General features: G+C 44.2%; 1 protein-coding gene across 5 annotated transcripts in view; it reads right to left on the bottom strand.

Moving 5' to 3' along the window:
* Window positions 1-19,642, bottom strand: part of THRAP3 (thyroid hormone receptor associated protein 3) — a 271,690-nt gene extending 252,048 nt beyond the window's left edge. For all 5 annotated transcript variants that reach the window (XM_078681195.1, XM_078681194.1, XM_078681196.1 and 2 more), the window contains exons 1-2: window positions 19,503-19,642; window positions 12,172-12,287 (exon numbers count right to left, since the gene is read on the bottom strand). The gene's annotated coding sequence lies outside the window, so the exon portion shown is untranslated. The remainder of the gene's footprint in view (window positions 1-12,171; window positions 12,288-19,502) is intronic.
* Window positions 19,643-20,247: the final 605 nt, after the last annotated feature.

Here is a 20,247-nt window from a genome sequence, read left to right as displayed (position 1 = left end):
CATGCTCCCTTCTCTGAGGGGAAGTAAATCTCCTCTGTGGAGGATTCCTTCTCCCCTGAGAAGAGGCATTAGAGTGCAGAGATCTATTGGAGTCCCTAGAAAGAGATCTATCTCTCCTAACTCCAAGGTTAGGCCCACTTCGGGTTAGTACTGGGGGGCCCCCAGATCCTAGCCCAAGTAAGTCTAAGTTGGTCCTAGTTAGCCTTCTGACTACCTCAAGACCCTTGTCTACCTCATCCCCAGAGAGTACCTCCTCATCCTCCTCCTCAACTGCTGAATCAGTGTTGGGGAGGTCTGGATCCCCAGAGGTTCCCTCTAAGGCTGGCATGCTCTCATGTAACTGAGAGAGCTTTCTGGCATCATATGTCTCTAAGAGACCTATCAGAAAGGGAAGGGTGGGGTTAGACCCCTGCTTCAGTTTCCTGGAGACACAGAGTTGTCTCATCTCCTGAAAATTGAGAGCTGCATATCTTGAAGTGACCTGTGGAGGGTCAACACTGACCAGGGGAGTCTCAGTAGAGTCCCCCTGAGTCGACATGCTTTTCTAGTGAGGTGTAAGTGGTGCACTTACCTACACTATATGTTTGCCTACTGATCCCTTGCTAGAGTTGTAGTTTAGGGTGTGCTAGGCCCTAGGAGCTACAACAGCTGGTTCAGTAGAACTCAGAGTATTCTAAGCTAAGTTATATGTACCTTTAGTACTTATGTGATCTTTCACAAGATATTCTTAGGGCATGTGTGGTAAAACAACAGCAAGCTCAAATCCCACCGCTGCCACCAATGTGAGAAGTTGGCCTGATGTGCAGTGTTCACTATTCTAGTGATCACTATATATCAGTCCAAACAACCCTTATTGATGATTGGTTGTAAGTCAACCTTATAGACCAGCTATCCTAGTAGCATGGATACGAGCAGTCTAAGGCTAAGACTCTAGAGGGCGTGTTAAGCCAGCTGTTTTACCATCACATTACCCCTTGAACACCCAGTGAAAGGACACCACACAAGTGTTATGAAAATAAACAATGTATTTATTAGAATCACAACAACCCTGTACTCTTTATGAGGACAGGGTGCTAAGCACACAACAAAACTCTTACGAAAATACTTTTAAGTTAGCACGTTACACAAATGCCCGAGGGGCACGAAAAACCATATACTTTCAAAGTGGAATGCGAATTACTAGCAGGTAAGTAACAGTTCTAATAGGCTTTGGAATCGCTAGGACTGGACTAGGGAATCGTTAGATTACTACTAGGAGGCCCAGGGGACTCGGGTGCAGAGTGTGCACTCTCACGCGGGATGCGGGACAAAGTCTATGGAAGCTAGAATTCACAAAGTTAGTGTTCACGGGCGAACCCGACCTGGTGGGAAAAAAAATGACAGTGGATCCTGACCCTTGGATAGTGAGGCTATGCTGGGACACCGGAGTGCCGAAGTTACCTAGCCCAGGGGCTGCAGCTGCATAGGTCTGAAAAGACGTCGGGGATCTCGTTGCCGGACCAGGAGCCTGGAAGGAAGATGTTGCTGGCAGGCGACCAGTGAAGGAAAGTTCGATGGATCCAAGCCTGGATCAAGGAAGAAGAAACCTGAAAGCAGAGGGGACCAAGTTCTTGAATCACTAGCCAGTGATTAAGTGGGCACCAGGATGGCACCGGGCGAAGTCACCGCAGTCAGGTGAGTGGGCGCTGCTGGGCTCTGCAGTCTCTCGGACCAGGGGGCGTTGTCGGCGACCAGGATGGAGGTGCGAGCTGTCCCACGAAGGATGAAGTCGTTGGCGTCGAAGTTACCCGGGATTGGGCAACAAGCCTTGGCTAATTCAAGCCCACGCGGTGGACTAAAAATGGCGTCTTGAGTGGACCAGGAGGGTCCAGGGTGCTCCTCTTCGGGAAGGGAGCAAGGGCCAGTCTGGAGCAACCAGACCAGCAGCAGAAATGTCGTCGGGCGTCGTCAGGAAGGCCACAAGCCAACGGGCTAGTAGCCAAACAACGCGGTGAGCAAAGCAAAAGCAGAAGGGCCCCACGCCGATCGTGGAGATGCTGGGGGGCTGCTCTTCGGTGCTGGAGCTGCTCAGGGTGGGGGCTTCTCGGACCCCAAAGCACTCACCAGGAGATTACTCGGTGGGCTTGCTGTGCAGAAGTCGTGCAGTCTTGGCGATGGCCGGTCCCTCGAGGTCTCGTCGCACCCACGGTTCTCAGCTGTGCTGTAGAGGTGGGTAGAGGTCAGAGGTGCCAGGGAAGCCGGGTCTCGTCGAGCTGGGCAGTCGGATTCCGGAGGAAGGACGTGCAGCAGACCGCAGTGTTCTTGGATGGTGCCTGCGGATGCAGGGTGACTACTCCTTAGCCACAAGGGAGAATCTTGAGGAAGAAATCGTGAAGTCCTTTCGGGGAAAGTGGTATCTTGATTCCAAAGATGATCTGATTTGGAAGGGGGCCAGTCTCTACCTTTATCCTGTAAAAAGGGGCTGGCACGCGACTAAGTCCTGCCCTATGGGTGGGACTAGGAGGGGGGTGGTTACACCCACTTCCTTGGCGGGCTTTTCCCCAGCACAGGGTCTGGAGTGACCCTGGAACTGGTTCCAGCCAGCCTATGCACAGTGAGCACCGGGGTGCCACGTGCAGTCACCTACAATACACAAAACCCTGTCTGGGACGGTGCTGGCACCGCCCCTGGCAGGAAACCCTTTGTCCTTATCTCCTGCTCTGGGAGGACTCCCAGCAGCAGGAGGGCAGACTTGTGTCTCGGTGGCAGCATCCATTTTGTGAATGCTAAGGCTCTGTCTGACTTTTAACCGGGTTATAGGTTACAGGCATGTCGTGTCCCTCTAGAAGGGTGGAATGCTAACCCCGTCGCCAGAATTGGCGAGGGGTTAGTATTCCAATTCGTATGACACCTTACTCGACATGTTTTGATAAAGCGATACCAGAGTTGGCACATAACCGCGAGGATTATAATGCACTTAAGAGTATATGGTATGCGATATCATGGAAACGGCTAAGGGATGGATCCCGAAAGCCGCAGACCGGCTCAGCTCATGCTAGAGCACCATCTCACACGATTCCAAGCACTCTGCCTTCAGGATTGTTAAGGCCTGCCATAGGAGTGACTGATAGGAGATCTGTGTGTCCATTTTAGGGTTAGATATAGGTATACTACATCTAAAGCAAAGGGTGTGTACACCACCTTGCCCCAGCTGTCGTGCAGCCAGTTGTGTCAGTTTTAGTTAGTCAATCCAGGGGTGGCACAATACATGCTTCAGCCCCTGGGAGACTTCTGGGTGCACCTCAGCCCTGGGTACAGGGACTTGGAGAGGGCCCAGTGCCAATTCAGTACCTAAGTACAATTTGGATAGAGAGAACAGCTAGGCTGTGGGTCTGATTAGCAGGCCCACAGCCAGGGAAAGTCGTAAACCAGTGCAGCAAAAAGCAAAAATCTGGGTGATCATAGGATTGCAGACCCTACTCTCCTACACAGGGCCACTGCAATTATGTAGCAGGGTTTAGTAAATTACGCCACAAGAACAGGCACATAATGCAGCATAATGGCTACACCTCATTAGTAACAGTCAACACCCAAATATGGTAAACAACAGAAAGGTGACCAGTGAACCTTTGCAAAGGGCCTTCTACTGCACAGCAATACAAGATAAAGCAGTCAGTGCAGTGAACGGGGGGGGAGGTGAGGGGGGGACTTGCAATGAATACTTAAAACAACTTAGGTGGGGTTAGAGGATGTTGAGACCGGGACCAACACTTTTATAGGAGGTACAAACTATCAGGGACGAATTGCGATACAGGCACCAACAGCCAAGTCCATATCCAAAAAGTAAACGGATCCGAACAAATAGTTAAAACCTGTATGTAGACGAGACATAAAACCAAAGCTGTTTCTCATCAGCTCTAAAGTTCAGGTTAACAAATTCTGTTATTGTATACGGAGAGCCATGGGAAATCCATCATTGTTAGAATGGCCGTATCAACTTACAGTGGTGTTCAGGTTTCAACCTGCTAGCATTATCTAAGACTTGGTATTTCACTTAACTATTAATGGAACATTGAAATTACTGAATCTCAATCAATGAAATGATCCGATGGGTTAGATAATAGTAGAAAAAAGTATTTGGGCATTTCTTTAGCACAGCACGCATGGACCCTGCGCCTATTTCTTGATGCTATTGGAAAAAAATGAGTCAATGAGGGCCTATGTTTATTTGACCATTCTACTCACAGCGTTCATGCTGGAGCTGCGTCAGTTGAGGAGCTGCAGAAGCAAAATTAAAACTTTAAGCTAGTTTCACGGATGAAAAAATATAGCTGTTGAAAGCCACAAATGCATGTGTACAAATGCGTAGAGAACATATTAAAAAAGGGATAAAACAAACACATTGTTAAATAAACATGGGAATAGAGGATTTTTTTAAAAAAGGGGGGGAAGGCTACTGTAACTGTAAAGACTATGGAGTACTCCATTTTGTTTACTGCGATGGCCAGAAACTGACTATTCAGACAGTGTGGACAAATAATTATAAATTAGGGACTGACGGTAATACGTCTGGAATGTACAACTTGTGGAGGAAAGTTGCAAATGTAGTTTACATAGTCGTAGAAATGGTAAGGCATGCTCTGCTCGGGACAAATAGGGTAGTGTGTGTGTGTGTGACAAAATTGGACATTTTGCAGAAAATGTGTAAGAGCGCATCCCGATTCAACAAGAGTCAATGAACATCAGTTAATTTGTTCTTCGTATCCGAGCTAGCCACACAAAAAAAAAAAGGGCGAACATATATGGAATGGATGAAGATCCCTGTAACCTGTACAAGTGTCTTTTTAGGTAGAGACTAGGCGGCGCTTGCGCTATCTCTTCGAGACATGGTGCATATATTTTGTGCACTTACCGCGCGTCCACTGCTTTTCATTTGTTTGGGTCCTTTAAATGCAAACAAAAGCGGTGAGCTTGGGCATCCCTGTCGGGTGCCTCTTGTTATTTTAAATAAGTCTGCGAGTACTCCATTTAAATACAGTCTTGCAGAAGGCTGGAAATAAAGCATCTTGAATGCCTGTGTGAATCCCTTGCCTATTCCAAACCTTGCCAGGGTATCCCTTGAGAAAGGCCAGGAGACCCTGTCAAAGGCCTTTTCGGCATTCAGTAATATAAGTGCCGTTGGATCCCTAGAAATGTTAGGGGCATCAAAGAGTGAAATAACTCTTCTGATATGATCTATAGTGCAGCGTCGAGGAACTAATCCATGTTGTCCAAGTGAGACTACTTTGTGAATTACCAAAGCTATTGAGTGGCTACATTTTTAGAATAAATCTTACTATTGGCAATTATCAAGGTTTTAGGTCGATAGGAGCCAGAAGCAGTATTCCAAAAGTTAATACAGGGTTTGCCGATTTCTAGAAGCACAGAACCCAGGTATGATCATTAATAGGCATTCAGATAGGGTCAGGGCACAAAATATTTTTAACAGATCAGTAAAAACAAGTCTACAAATTACTTTCATTCAGTCACTGTAACCATGTAAACCAAACAATTGCAAAGAGGCACCAAGTTTCTTAACATGAAAACCTGCACAATAAAATTACTATAAAATCAAAGCCGATTAAAAGCCACACTCCATGGAGAGCAAACGGACGCACTTCTGCAAAATGAGCAAGTCTCACTAAGTTCTATCAACATTAGCAGTGAGTACTGCATGATGTAGCTTGACAATTTTTAGGTAAATGACAATGCTATTACGATGAATTAACTTAGCAACGCCAGCTGCACCAAACATATACCCCAGTGACATTAAACCAAGAACCACGAGAGGTTCTACTTTTAGATAATAGCATGACTAAAATGGGTAAGCACTTTCCACTCAGGATTTACAGCTTCATAGTTGACGGGGTTGGAATTCAGCTGTTATGGGGTGCTGTGCTTTACTCGGATACATTCATCATCCAACGGAAGAGCAGTTGAAAATTAGCAACATGTCTAAATTACTAAAGAAAAAGCCATTTTAAACCGATTGGTTTCCTTTATATTAACAAGAATACATTTTTCTTCCTGTATCATAAGGAAATTTGAAGAAAAAAAAAAAACATTCGGGCCATTCGGTTTGCAGCCAATTACAAAACAAAAGCCAAAACAAAGCGATTTAAAAAAAGTTTGCCTGGCAGGCTATAGGCCCACTAAAGTGGACCCAAATGAGGCCATGAATTGATAAAGAATTTGAAGTGAAATAGCACTAGAAAATCCTGCCACAGTGGAAGAACAACGCAAAAATAATAATAAACAAGGTTCTATGGAATAGCTCAATTTAATGTTGGATAATTTAGTGTACTTTAACTCAGATACTTCAACACAAGCACTCTGCACATATAAATGATTTGGTAAAAACGGGGCAATAAAACGGCACTGACAACAGAAGACATATTTGTGGTGCTACTCATCTAAATGAACTTGTGCAAGTGAAGACGAAAACTCTGAACAGGGGCGTAGGGTTGAGTTTAGGCATTTAGCCTAAAATCTAGTTTTCTGAACCACAGTGTAACTAAACCATTGGCCTATTTTGAAGACTCCAATACATTAAACCTTTACCATTTACATTTTGGATTGACCTGCCGGATTAGATAACAAATTCTTGAAACGGGGAGCATGGAAAAGGTATAAACACAGTAACTATTATAAATATAGTTCTTCTGCAAAAAATAAAACTTTACATGAGGGAAAGGTAGGTCCTCGAACACCCTCTTCCCATCTCTCTATGGAGTATAGTCTGTGGGCTTACACCAATGACAGAAGCTTAGGTCAGCATCCAAAAGAGCTATGGGACCAAGCAGTTTACTACTAAAAACCTGTACAAACCAACCAGATTACTAGTAAGTAACTTATCCTTCCACATGATGGGTATTTCTACGGTGGAATACATTAACAAACCAAAAAGGTGCGATAGACCGGACTAAAACTGGTCAGTAACGTCATCTGCATTAGAATCAGCGTCAACGCTGTAATTTTGGACCAAGATGTACAGAGTCCCACCAAGCTCCTACGTTACAAATTTCAGATGAGGTGTGATTGCTTATGGCATGACCAGAGTCTGCTTATCCCCTTAGAAGAAAGGACTGTGGGCTTTTCCCAAAGTTGCCATCTGCCTTACGATAAAATGTTACGTGCTTGGCTTCATATTATAATCAATAATATCCATGTTTTTTTTTTACATCCAAGGTATGAAGACACCTCTGAACCAGAACAGGTTTAAAAAGCATAGAGAAAAGATACAGTTAGATGAATAGGGAAATCAGAAATGGCCTTCTCAAGAGGTTTCCAATGAAAATATATTCCGGTATAAAACAATGTTTTTTTAACAGACAGTCTGGAGCTTGCTCCATGTTCTAACATCTCCAAGGGCAGCTAGAAAAGCTACTTGGAGAATACGCTTTAGGTCGGTCTTACACTCACCTCTGACCGGGGATGTGAAGGCACAAGTCAACATAGTTTCTATTTGCTGAGGCGGCAAACAACATTATATGTTGATTTCTCCAAGATTCAAAGATCCCTGAAAGCACACATAATATTAGAACTCAACCTCAGAGCATTCGCCCAAGCATTATGCAGATGTTTTGAGCAAAACATCACTTGAATATGGGCAAAGCCTCCCTCGATCGCTCGACCAGTCTCTCTGGTTTGTTGAAATAATGCATTGATATAGTGATGTCAGTCTAGATCTACATGGTGCTTGACAAGATAACCGGTAGAAAGGGTGGAATACAACATGTTTGTGGTAAGAGTGCTCTGTGGGTATCCTTTTCCTATTCACTACTCATACTTCCATGAAAGAGCCCAAAAGAATGGATTGTGCTTGAAGAGACTTTTGGAAATTTTATTTGGTCAGCATGGCGCCCCACTTTCACCCCCAGAGAAAGGAAAACTCCAGTTTGGGACTGAGCTCGGTCATCAGAGTCCCTAGACTTTTAGGTCTCTTGCAAACACTTGCAGTGGGGTATTTAGCAAACTCTACTATTCTGTATCATGACAATGGTGACCTCCATGACATTTGCTTTCTCCCTTGGTAGAAACCCTTGATGTGGTGGTTCTTCTGGATTTACAACTTAACATACTTCGGTTTTAGTCTCTACCTCAAGACTTGCCCTTAAAGACCCTTCTTTTCTTGAAGAAAACAATTGAAAAGTTCTCCCGGTATTTATTTTTGGTAGGTCATCAATGAGTGAGCTGAATAAAAATGGAATGGAAGAATTGAGGAGTGTCAACAGAAGGGTGAATTCAACCTGTGTCACCAATCTGTTGCCTTCACCGGGGCAGTAACCCTAAGCAGGAAAGCATCATTTGTGCAAGGTCTTGCTACTGATACGGACTGAAATAAGGAGTTTGCAGTATGCCCCCTAACCAGAATATGTATCCTGGTCGGGGTGTATGGGTGTACCTTTCGATCTAGAACTGGAGAAGAGAACGCAGTGTTGTGAATCTATCTAGGACCCTAATCAAGATATCCCCGATTCATGCCCTTATGTGGTTATAACGAAACATATCCTTATGAAGGCATAGGAATCATGTCCATATCTAGTCATAGCCCATGCAGTCCAAATACGGCAAGGCTACTCCCATAGACTCCTAGAAAGTACAACGCGTTCTTTAAACAAACCAAGCCTCCAGCAGTCCGGGAATTCCCCCTGCTTTTGTTTTGCACAAGAACTCCTGGAGTCCAGAAAGAACTGTTAGTTCTTAGTGACGTCTTATGTCCAACCTTACGTCAAACTCGGCACCTTTCAGGTATAAATACCGACGTTGCCTTAAGCAAACACACGGTGGTTTGGAGCAGAGTGGCTATCTACTTGCCCGACGCCCAGCTGATGCGAGTGCCGAAGGAAGCCGACCCTCCCATTTGACGCACTGAGAGAGACGCTGTCTTTTCTCCTGCCGAGAAATCCAGCTCCGGTGTTTCCGGTCTCCCTTGCGGGTTGCTGGGAGATCGAGTCCTGAGAGATACAAGGCCTCCTTCATTCTAGAACCAAGGTACGGAGCTGATTAAACCCTTGAGAGAATTCTTGATTCAGATTCTTGGCAAAAACCAACTTAACTTAAACTGCAACTTATTTACTCCTTCCCACGTATTAGGCTTAGGTCAGGTACACCGGGGTAGGCGTATCTTAGAAGCACCAGTTGAGTACGTTAGTCAATGTTTTTATGTATGTATATATTTTATCCGTTTTAAAGTATCATATGGCTAAGAAACCATATCAATGCTTTTACAGTATTATTTCATAATACTCCTTTTACTGTACGCACTTTACTTCATGATAAGTATTGCAATTGTGGCAACTCATTTCTCTTGCATGAGAAAGAAGACTGCTCAATAAATAACACCTTTTATTGAAAACGCCTGTCTCTCTATTTCTCTGCACTCCTGGTGAAATTAAGCATGCACGATAGACTGAGTGAAATAGCGGTCTATTGTTTTCACACGACTCTCGAGATATACTCTTTGTGAGCAAAGTTGTCATGTTTATGCGGTTGTCAAACAAATCTCTTCTTGTCTATTCAGGAAAGTTAACCCCTTCCTGTTCATTTGAGAAAGTTTCTAGTGACCTCTGAGCTAGCTGGCAACCCTAATTAAGTCTAACAGTCAGTAGAGACTTAGATGACCTCAGTCCTACGTCTAAACTGTTGTTTATGTTATTCCAATGCGCAGAGCCCATTGGGAATATAGGAACTACACAGCGGATTGGAAGATCTCAAGCTGAGCTCAGACAGCTGGGTATCAGCAGTTAACAGGAAAGCCAGAATCTATCTGCCTTGGATGCAGAGAGCCAGTGCAATATGCTTTTTTTTTTTTTTACTATTTCACTTCTTTTACTAGTGGAACGACACTACTTTGCAAAGGAAACCAGCTCACAGCTGCATAAAATAAGCAAGGTGAACAAATTGAAAGGATCCCCGGGAAATTTGCAACAACAAAAGTAGCAAAAGAGCATAGCACGTACAAGATCAGTAACAAATCATCAGATTTCTCTACAAGGAGGTTTGTTTAGTGTTGTGTATTAAATATGCTTCACATGGCAAACATTTTTGAAGTCGTCACATAGCCTGCGTTTTACAATCATGTACATTTCAATACAGACTATGCCTTTTCTGTCTCCTGCTTTATGCTATACTCAAGGATGCTCCACTGAGAAATCAGGTATCCAAATAGGAAAGGTGTCTATTTCCCTACTGGAGATGATAAATTCTGGCTAGACGTGCTAGCCATTCTAAATTTCAAATTTGTAATCCAAGTGCTCCCAGAAATTGAGGTTTTCAGAACATATTCAAGGAGTTCAAAGCAACATGAATATTCTTGGATTTTTACCTTGAAATTATCCACAGACATTCTAAGTAAGGTAAATAACTACTTCTCCAGGCCAGTTTTTAGTTATTAAAGTATTAGGTCAGATATCAGGTAAAGCTATCACAACTCTAAAACGGATATCCTGGTTCTCCCATAACCACAAACGAGTGGACAGGCTATCTATTGTGATCTTAGCCACATCATCGCAGAATAGGTACCCTAGGTCATATGGGCCAACTGAAGGAAGGCTTAGTCCTTTTGTACTATTTGAATAGAAAATATTTTGTCAAGAGTCACCCACCAAGCTCCTGTCAAGTATCACCCTCCTCCATCATCTGCCTATATTTACAAAGTAATGACCTGCAGTTGAGTAGCTTAGTGAGGGAAAATCAATCTCCTGAAATCGGACGGCCCACAACAATCCAGCCAGAGGGAATCGGTGACGAGTCAGTAAACACAAGAGGACTGGATAAAACTGTTCGGGAGCTGGTGCCTTTAGAATGCTTGCACCCTTCTTAGGTCAGCAAAGCAATCCAAAGTCCTGTTATATGCTTTCAAGGAGCAGAAGAGCCAAATTTCTTCAGGGAAGTGGACGGACTGAGCAAAAAGACATTAACAATCAACCATGTGACATTATCAAAATTAAACTCACAAAAAAGGTAACCGGGTAGTATATCTATTAATCAGATCTAAGAACATCTATATCCCTAATTCTCACCTTGCTGATTTTAGATCTATCCAAAGGAGGCACTATCAAGGTTATCTGTCTTTCCATGAGATTTTTTAAACTCTTTTTGCTGAACTTATTTTGCACTCTGACCCTCACTTCTACCTTCATTGGATGACATAAAACACCTTGCGCTCCTCTCCTGAGGGAGAGTAGTAGCCCACAATGTGTACCTTGCGGTCGCAGAGTGCAAGAGGGAAGGAACCCAATGATGAAGCATATCACCTTAGGGTGAGTGAGGGTTCTCGTCTTAAACACATTTGTCTGTTCCCTCACATATAACATCTTCTGGGATTAATAGATATACCATCCAATTACCTTTGTGAGTTTATTGTGGAATGGTACCGTGGGTGGTAATAAATCCTCCCCAAAAAAAAACCATTAGTGTGATAACATTATCCAAAGTAACATCACAAAAAGTGTCTACGTAGCACGAAGGAGCACACGGGATAAACATAAAACACGTGGCTGAAAACTTGAGGATTTCACTGCAGTTCAGCCATTTACAGACAATAGTGATCCAATGAATTTGCTGGTCTCAGCACTTACAGCAAAATAAGTGAGCATAAATGGAGAAAACAAGCACAAATAGGATACTAGCCTCTCAAATTACCATACCTTCATTCCTTCGACACCATTTTGAATAGAAAGTATTCATGATAATTGAAGTGCCCAACTATTTAAGAGCACTTGAAACTTCCACATCATACCCACACGTATAGTGCTCATCTTTCGTTCGACTTCCAAAGGCTTACCACAATAGGTTTTCATTACTTCTACATTTTAACCTTGAAGTGCCTAATTTGCTAAGTGTAATGTGTGCCACAATGGATCAAATATGTGTCTGCTTGCATTCCTGTTAGAATAGACGTTCTGGGTCCACTCCCCTTTTGAGGTAGAGTTCTGACTGGTTCTCTACTCTGCATTGCTGACAATTTAAAAATGAAATGGACCTGTGACCCTATGTTTATTAACTATTTAGATCATTTTTACTATAACAACTGAATTAAGTATGTATTTAGATTCGGATATGACGTGAAATCTAAAAAAAAAAGGGAAACATTTAGGTATCAAATGGTTTGATGTACAAATTAGAGAAACGGTCAATAACAAACCGTACCTGTCCAAGTGTAGACAGCTGCCCCACTTTCTTTGCTGGCATTTGCAACGCCAAAGAAACGTGTGTATGATCTCACTCTACGAATTGCACCTCTGGTTCAAACTTCACACTGATATCTGTCAAAAAGAATATATATTTAGTCAGTTCCTTAACGCACACAGAACTGCTCCCACGTGTTAGGAAGCTCACAAAAACAATTTTGGATTTACTGAAAAAAAACTCATTTGTTATATAGGTGATTTCCGACTCAAAACGTTACAGCTAGGAATAAACGCACGAAATAAATAAATTAAAAATATAGAACAACCCTAACCACGCCCCACTGGGCATCTTTCCGTGAAAACGGCAGTAATACTGGAATTACAGGTAGGCTATTTTGAACTGAGATTAGTCATACCATGAATAGAGAGAAAGAATGTGAAAGTTGCGTAGAAAGATTGAAATGAGGTTGTTATCTTAACGTAAAGCAAATGCTAACTAAAGGGAAACTAGCATTGCCAAAGTCAATAGGTCTGGCCTTGATAAGTTACTGCATTGCTTTGATTTATTTTCATTGCTAGCTTCTACCATCAAAAGTAAACAAAAACAAATGCAGCATGCTGGTGCCTAAATCGGTCAGCCATCTAGTTGCAATAGAAATATTTTTTTTATTTAAAAGCACAAAGAAGATTGGTGCATCCAGGTGAACTTAGTAAAGGACTATCAACTCTTTTTAACTTCAATTCAAATCATAAATATTACTCTTATTGGTTCAAAGAAAGGGGTATTTCTCGTTTAATATTTTTAGATTCTGTTTAAAAGACAAGGATAATAACTAAATAAATACAGGCAAAGTCAATAGGTCTGCCACGGGCTGCATAACTATTGATTTTGCCTCTGCTTTCTTTTGGAATAGTTTCCAAATCCCTTGGCTGCCCATGCACGTGCTTGCACTGCCATCTTGGAATGTTTTTTATAAACCTTTAACTGGAAGGAGAATTCCAAAAAGGGAACTGCAGCAGTGGCCGGGAAGCTGATGGGCCTCAAAGCAAAATAAATAAACAAAATAAAAAAGGAGAACGCATTAGCCCACTAGTTTTATGGCACTAGAGGGGACTACTTTTTATGCTCATATGCACAGGAACATTCTATCACTCACAGTGGGGGGTGCCAATGGATGAAGCTGGACAAGTATGATGGGAGAAAAAATGTTAGTCACACTGCAAAAGGCTAAACTGGGCTGGCTGAAAATGGATCTAAGTAGGTTTTAGAATGTTGAGGACAAAGGTATGTATGACATTGTTCTGCAGTCTGTCCATCAACTGTTGTCTTTGCATTTGTCACCCCGAGTGGGAACAGGTATGCTCAGACGTGAGTCCCATGCTCTCCATGCCACTGGAATCAAGCTATCCAGGCTGATGGGGGCTGAAAGCCCGAAACCGGTCCTTGGATGCTTGTTTCCAGTCCAGGGAGGACCTGGCTTGGCAGTTCGGGCTGGACTGTTCCCATGGGGCACAGGGTCAAGACTGATTTGCATGTGGCTGGGTTCAAACTGGAATGGCATGGTGAGCAAAAAAACAATGGATTTAGGCCCAGATCTCTGTACTGGGGTGAATGTATGACATTGTTCTGCATTCTGTCCATCTACTGTTGTTAGGTCTCGGCTAGTAACGCGCAAAGCGCGTTCGCCAGAGAACTATAGTCGTCTCAGCCGAAAAACGCGACGAAGGGGAGACAAGAGCTGGCCACGTGCCCAGCATTCCCTATTGCGGCGTCGGATTCCGACACGCGCCTTCGGATCGGGTCACGCACGTGAGCTTCTACAGTAGACAGGTCACGTAACCTTGCGCGGCCCAAGGCGCGCGTCTGAATCGTCTCCCCTCGTTGTTGTCGGCTGAGCGTCGGTCTGGGCGTTCCTTTGGCATGCCGGACATTCCTGTGGGCAGAGCACACCGCCGGTGCTAAGACTGGTGATTTGCCTAATTTAAAAACACCCTTTATAAATGTTCCAGTGGCTGGAGTTATTGCGTCGAAATGTCACACATGGCCGCTGCAGATCTGGGCGCCATATCGATTGACGTTAAGTGCTCTGCTTATAATTCAAAATGTTCCCTTTCTGCCCTGGTTGGCCGATGCATTTTTAAAGCCTCAACTCCAGCGCCGTGAAAGCAGGCGCTCGTCAATAAAATTACCACTCAGAATATGCCCCTGTGGAGCGGGTGAATAATTAATAAGGGCAGGTTTTGGAGCATGGAAGGGATATTGTTCAGGGCAGGGATGATGCGCTGTGTGAGAATATTAGTGGTTTGTTTATTTTCTCTGTTTGGGTTAATTTTCTTCAGACTAATGGTTTTCCACGGTGCCGTTCAAAGACCCCGTGGTATCACCACGCGCGTTGTTACCCACAGTGTGCACGGGCTCCGCGTGATCGGCCTCGTGCCCTGCAGGCTGCCCGAGAAACCCGCTGTAAATGGAAATATTGTCTGGTGAGCATCAGTCGGTCAGGGTTTTTTTGGTCTCGTAACAGCAGCAGATTTACTACTTTGCCTATGATATCGCACTTTGGGGATATGTCTGAGAGCAGAGCGCACCAATTAGGCCGTCCGTGGCCTTTGAAAGCGAAGCTAGGAGTGCGCGCGCTTCTAACGTCTGTCCTGCTGAGGAGCTGCATGGATTCACCGTGAGGCCAAACGTTTAAACACACCAAACTTAGAGTTGACTTGATTTTTCCATTCAGGTCGGGAAGGCAAGACGTTGATAGAGGAGGGTTGGGGCCATTAAGACACATTTTCATGCCATTGTTAGCTCCACCTTGAAAATCATTCAAAAGCAAAATATGCCATACCGGCTGCATGGGACAGTACCCCATTGGGCCGTAGACGGCAACAGTAGGAGGTGGGCAGGTATCTTGTGTTATTCACAATTGTATGGCATCAGGCAACAGCTTTAGCTTAATATTTTGCAACTGCTATTATCTTGCAAATCATCTTTATACACCAATACAGACTTTGCTAAAAAATTTATGCAACACATTGTCATATACAATGCCAATAACTCAAACTTTAATGCTGCGAGACCTATTGCATTGCAAATGCTTGTTTTTGCATTTGTCACCCCGAGTGGGAACGGGTGTGCTCAGACGCGAGTCCCATGCTCTCCATGCCATTGGAATCAAGCTATCCAGGCTGATGAGGGCTGAAAGCCTGAAACCGGTCCTTGGATGCTTGTTTCCAGTCCAGGGAGGACCTGGCTTGGCAGTTCGGGCTGGACTGTTCCCAGGGGGCACAGGGTCAAGACTGATTTGCATATGGCTGGCCCAGATCTCTGTACTGGGGTGAATGTATGACATTGTTCTGCATTCTGTCCATTAACTTGTTTTGACAAAGGGTCTTCCCCAAAAAGAGAAAGAAAAACAGTATTGGCAAACCCACTAGGTTGCACCTGCTGTGCAACACAGATTAAAGTATTTTTCTTAATTGGTATGACGTGGACAAAGTTGACTACATCATAGCGCTTTTGCCCCCTTTGCAAACATGTTTCACAGCAGGCTCATGCCTCTGTGCAACATGCAGACCACGAGAAAAAAAGCAACTCGCAATGGAGAGTCAGATTTTCAGGTTGAGCTATTTTTAGCACGTGGTCCATTCTTGAGAGTTACCTCAAACTGGAAAGGAACCGATGTTATGTTCATTCAGAAAGTGAATGAGCAATAAAGATGCCATTAAATCCGGTTTTCATTTTGACACATCTGCGGTCTTTTTACTAATTGCCGCTTGGAAAATTGAGTTTATTTTTATTTCTCCTACTATACAGTTAGAGAGGATTTTGTCAAGTGAGCTCTCCGACAAGGTCAGTTGTTTTTCCTAACAATTAAATAGCATTTAAATGAATAGTGCAAACATTTAAAAATAAATCAGCATGGACAGAAGTCTGGAGAAGACTGCAGGAGGAGGTGAGCAGCCGAAGGGTAGCCAGAGGCTTGACCAGTAAAAAGCAAGGAAACGAACAAAGTGGAAGCCAACCAATGGTAATTATAGTAAGTAATGGGTGGGCTCTAAACCAGTTTTTTAATTTTTTTTAAACAATGGCTTTCACAGACATGCACGCTGTAGGCGAAACCCCAAAAAAATGTGTTTTATGTGGGTGCTTTCAGGGAAAGCTGCTGTCACTCACTGTGCAACCGAGACATAGGCTGAAGTGGGCTCATGTATTGCCTAATGTTGTACGCTGCAGTGAGCAGAAACAAATGACAGAAACAAACAAGCATTGGCATTGCCAATAGGTCTCGCTTGGGGACCTTATAAGTATTTAGTTTTGCAGCACAATATCCGATTATGCAACAAGGATATTGTGCCGCAAAACTAAATACTTATAAGGTCCCACAAGCGAGACCTATTGGCAATGCCAATGCTTGTTATCTCCTGCGCGCGCCGCCAGCCCGGCGAAGAAACTTGTGTTTGCAAACGCTCCATCAAAGCGGGTCTCCGAGGATCAGGTGGGTAACAGAAGCAGCAGCAGGCAGGGGCGCGCTGCCAGCCAGCGCAGGCCTTGGCAGATGGGATGACATTACTGTCTTAAGTGTTGAATAGGCTGCTTCTTAATTACAGGGAACATGGCGTTCATACCCTTACAGGCTAAGCTCCCCCGCGCTCTGGTCTACCTTGTTGTCAAAGCCTGCCTGGTGACTCTGCGCTCTGCACTCTGAATCTGCACTCTGAATCTGCACTCTGAATCTGCACTCTGAATCTGCACTCTGAATTTGCACTCTGAATCTGCACTCTGAATCTAACAACGTGTTCAAATGGCACAGTCACCACGCAGGGGTATTCGGGGATTTAGTGAAGTGCACGCACAGTTCTGCTTGTGTAAATCCACCTTTCGACTGTTTAAACAACAAACGTAACTAGTGCTCATGAAAAGCGCTCCTGCACCTTCGGGTCGAGTTCGCCTATATAAATCTGCAAAAAACAACAAAGTAAAATCTGACGTGGTGACTGGTAGTTAAAACTGCAGACTTGGAATGTGCTGAAATAATGTACACGTTGTCTGAGGGGAAGAGAAATGCACGTCTCGGAGGGCGCATTCCTTTGAAGTGTCTGATGCAATTATGCGAGGCAGGCTGGTTAGGAAGCAAATGGCATGGGAGGGAGGCTGAGGCTTTGATGTGGGAGTGAAGTGAATAATTCGGGGAGGAGAACTGGCAGGCTGATAGGCGGAAGGCTCAGGCAAGCTCGTGCACGAAGGAGCTTGCCGTCACGTGGGTCACGTGAACGTAAACAAAACGCCAGCTGAAAGCCCTTAGTTTCACGAGGATTTTGCCGACTTGAATTCTCGCTCTGCTCGATGCGCATCGATAGGTCGCGAGACCTAAAAATAAAGACGGCTGACACAAAGCCCATCAACGTACGATTAGATCAATTATTTACTTGTTTTTTTTAATTGTGTATCATGAGGATGGTAAAAAAAAACAACACACACAGAGGCGACTCCTCCACTAGGGCGGAGAAGCGTCGCCCCACTACTTTCTCGCAGCGCGAGAGCAGAAACATAAAATGGTAATAACTACCATTTTATGTTTCTCGCACTGCGAGAAATCAGAAGGGTTTGGTTGCAGGCATGGCTGCTCTAGGAGCAGGGCTAGGCAGGGGAGGAATGGTGTGCCCACTCCTGAGTGCACATGAGTCGTTTGGTCAGCCGCCTTCTCCACGCAGGCTGAAATGCAACACATGGAATCTACATGGAGAACATGGCCAGGTGGCGTCCGGACCAATCACACCGATACTTGCCGCATTGCGATTGGCTTAGGGGGGGGCACCTGGCTGCCTGCTTCCTGCTAGAGACAGGAGAGGAGCAGACGACGCAAGACCTGTATTATTACTTTTAAACAACCCCCCCCCCCATGCCCCGGCGAGTCATGCCAGCCGCGACTGGAAGTCCCTCATTGATACTGAATCAATTAAAAATACCTGTTGTGATTCAGAAAACTATTTACATATGTACTACATTCAGAATTTCCCCTAAAAACAAGTGTCTATCTAATCTTCCCTTTGAACTGCTTAATATAAGAATCATATCATAGGCTACCTAAGCGAAACAGTAAACCGATACTTGAAATATGAGCAGTTTTATATTTAAAACTGTACAGCCGTGGTGATATGAATGGACAGATGTAACAAAACAAGGACGCCCATGTTTCGGTTTATAAAATACTTGTTACTGGATAAACACTGGATCATTGTTTTTCTTTCAAATGTAGTACTAACCGAAAAGCAGGTCAATAACCTGCATCACATCACCCAAAGAAATTACACTGGGACCCTCACACAAAAGGTTAATTTTGTCTAACATCAATAGTGAAAAATAAAGAGAAGAAATTCGGGAAAGGTAAGCAATTTAAGTAAGTACAAACGAAACCACCCTGTCTGAAACAGTAACTGGAGCCTGAAAAAGAAATCTGGACTTTTAGAAGAACGGTTACAAAGTGAAAAGAATAGCCACGGACTAAATAACGGCGTAAACAAGTAATTGAGTTAATAAGGATACGTAAGGGGATAAAAGTGCCGACAAAGGAGAATCTAACCTGGCTAATCACATTGAGTCCTCTGGAAGTACCTTCTTGTCAACCCAAACTATAGCCTAAAAGCAGATTAGACTAGGATCGAGCTGAGCGGGACTACTCGCGTCCAGGTTTACCTGTAACACTCTGAATGAAGTGGGGAGCTTTCGCTCTAGTTGGTGCACCTCCGCCCCAACAAAATGGGAATTGAAACGGATAATGGAGCAGAAAGTAAACCTGCACCTTCTTTTGGGCGGAGTTAGCACAGGAAGGTGCGCAACTCATTACTGCTGTCTCAAAAAAGTAATTACTCTTCTCGTTGAATCGAAATTTCGCTACCAGGCTACCCCAGCAAAAAAAAGTGTAAATTATATGCGAGTAATGTGCTTCGGAAAACCTGAAATAAAGCAAACACGTAAAGCAAAAGGCCAGGAATTTAACGATCACGGTAATGGCTCCCAGTTACGACAGCCATTTTGTTTTTCTTATCCGAAGAAAAATAACTAAGAAGTAAACAAGTGCGAATTGATCCACCTGAACTCGGTGTAAAATCAACCCTGTTATGTGGTATGGTGGTAAGCTCCGGATCCCCGCCTTCTCGGCGTCCGCGCAGCCGCCCTGGCTTGTAACTAGGCCAAGGGCGACGGTACGTGAAGCGAGGCTTCACGAAGGCCATATAGTGAGAGTGGAAAGGACACCTACGGCTAGGGAGTGACAAGTGAATACCACGGGGATTTAGAGTAAGCCGCGTGCTCCGTGAAGTACGAGCCCCCCAGGAGTACAGACATCCACTTACCTACGACCAACGAGACTGCTGCGCACAAAATGTGAAGTAAACGACGCACGCAGCCAAGGCTCTGGCGCCGATTCAGTAGCGGGAAGGCAGCTGGGTGATGCAGTCTTTTTGAGTTTCAACAGACATTGGCAAAAGAGATAATAAACCATGTTTCCCACAGTGCATTGCGCATGACGTCACCACCAATCGCTGAAAACAACTTTCGGTTGTTGTTACCACCGTTGCCGCTACTTCTTCTGGGACTGTTAGTTTTACAGTGACTGTTCAGTCTTATGATTCAACGGCGGTTGAACTTTATTTCCCAGAAGGCATTGAAACGCTGCAACCATCTGTGGGCCTTCGTCAGTCTTAAATGCTAAGGTCAAGTGGCAGCCGGGGTTCGTAGGTTAGTATACGTGTTTCCCATGCGTCAATAGTAGTCGGAGCTACCAGGGTTATTCTCCCCGAGGCAGCAAGACGGCAGTTGGCGGCGGCGCTCAAATTTATGGAAGCAAGTAAACACTGCAAAAAGATGATGTAAAGAAATGTAGCGGCCCATTTGGTCAGATAAACGTTTTAGATAGTTGTGACCAGGAATTTGGGCAGGCCCCTCCGCGTGTCACATACCAGTTAGTAATTTTGGGGGAAAAAAGGTCGTTGAAACAGGTCGCTATCAGGCCCATTAATGTCCTAAACTTCACTGGTAAAAACGTATTGATTTCAGAACAATGAATGTATTGTAAGACAATAAATTCATGTAAACAAC

Source organism: Lissotriton helveticus, chromosome 3_1 (genome assembly GCF_964261635.1).
Source record: "Lissotriton helveticus chromosome 3_1, aLisHel1.1, whole genome shotgun sequence".
Taxonomy (NCBI): domain Eukaryota; kingdom Metazoa; phylum Chordata; class Amphibia; order Caudata; family Salamandridae; genus Lissotriton; species Lissotriton helveticus.
This window is presented reverse-complemented; position numbering and strand designations above follow the sequence as displayed.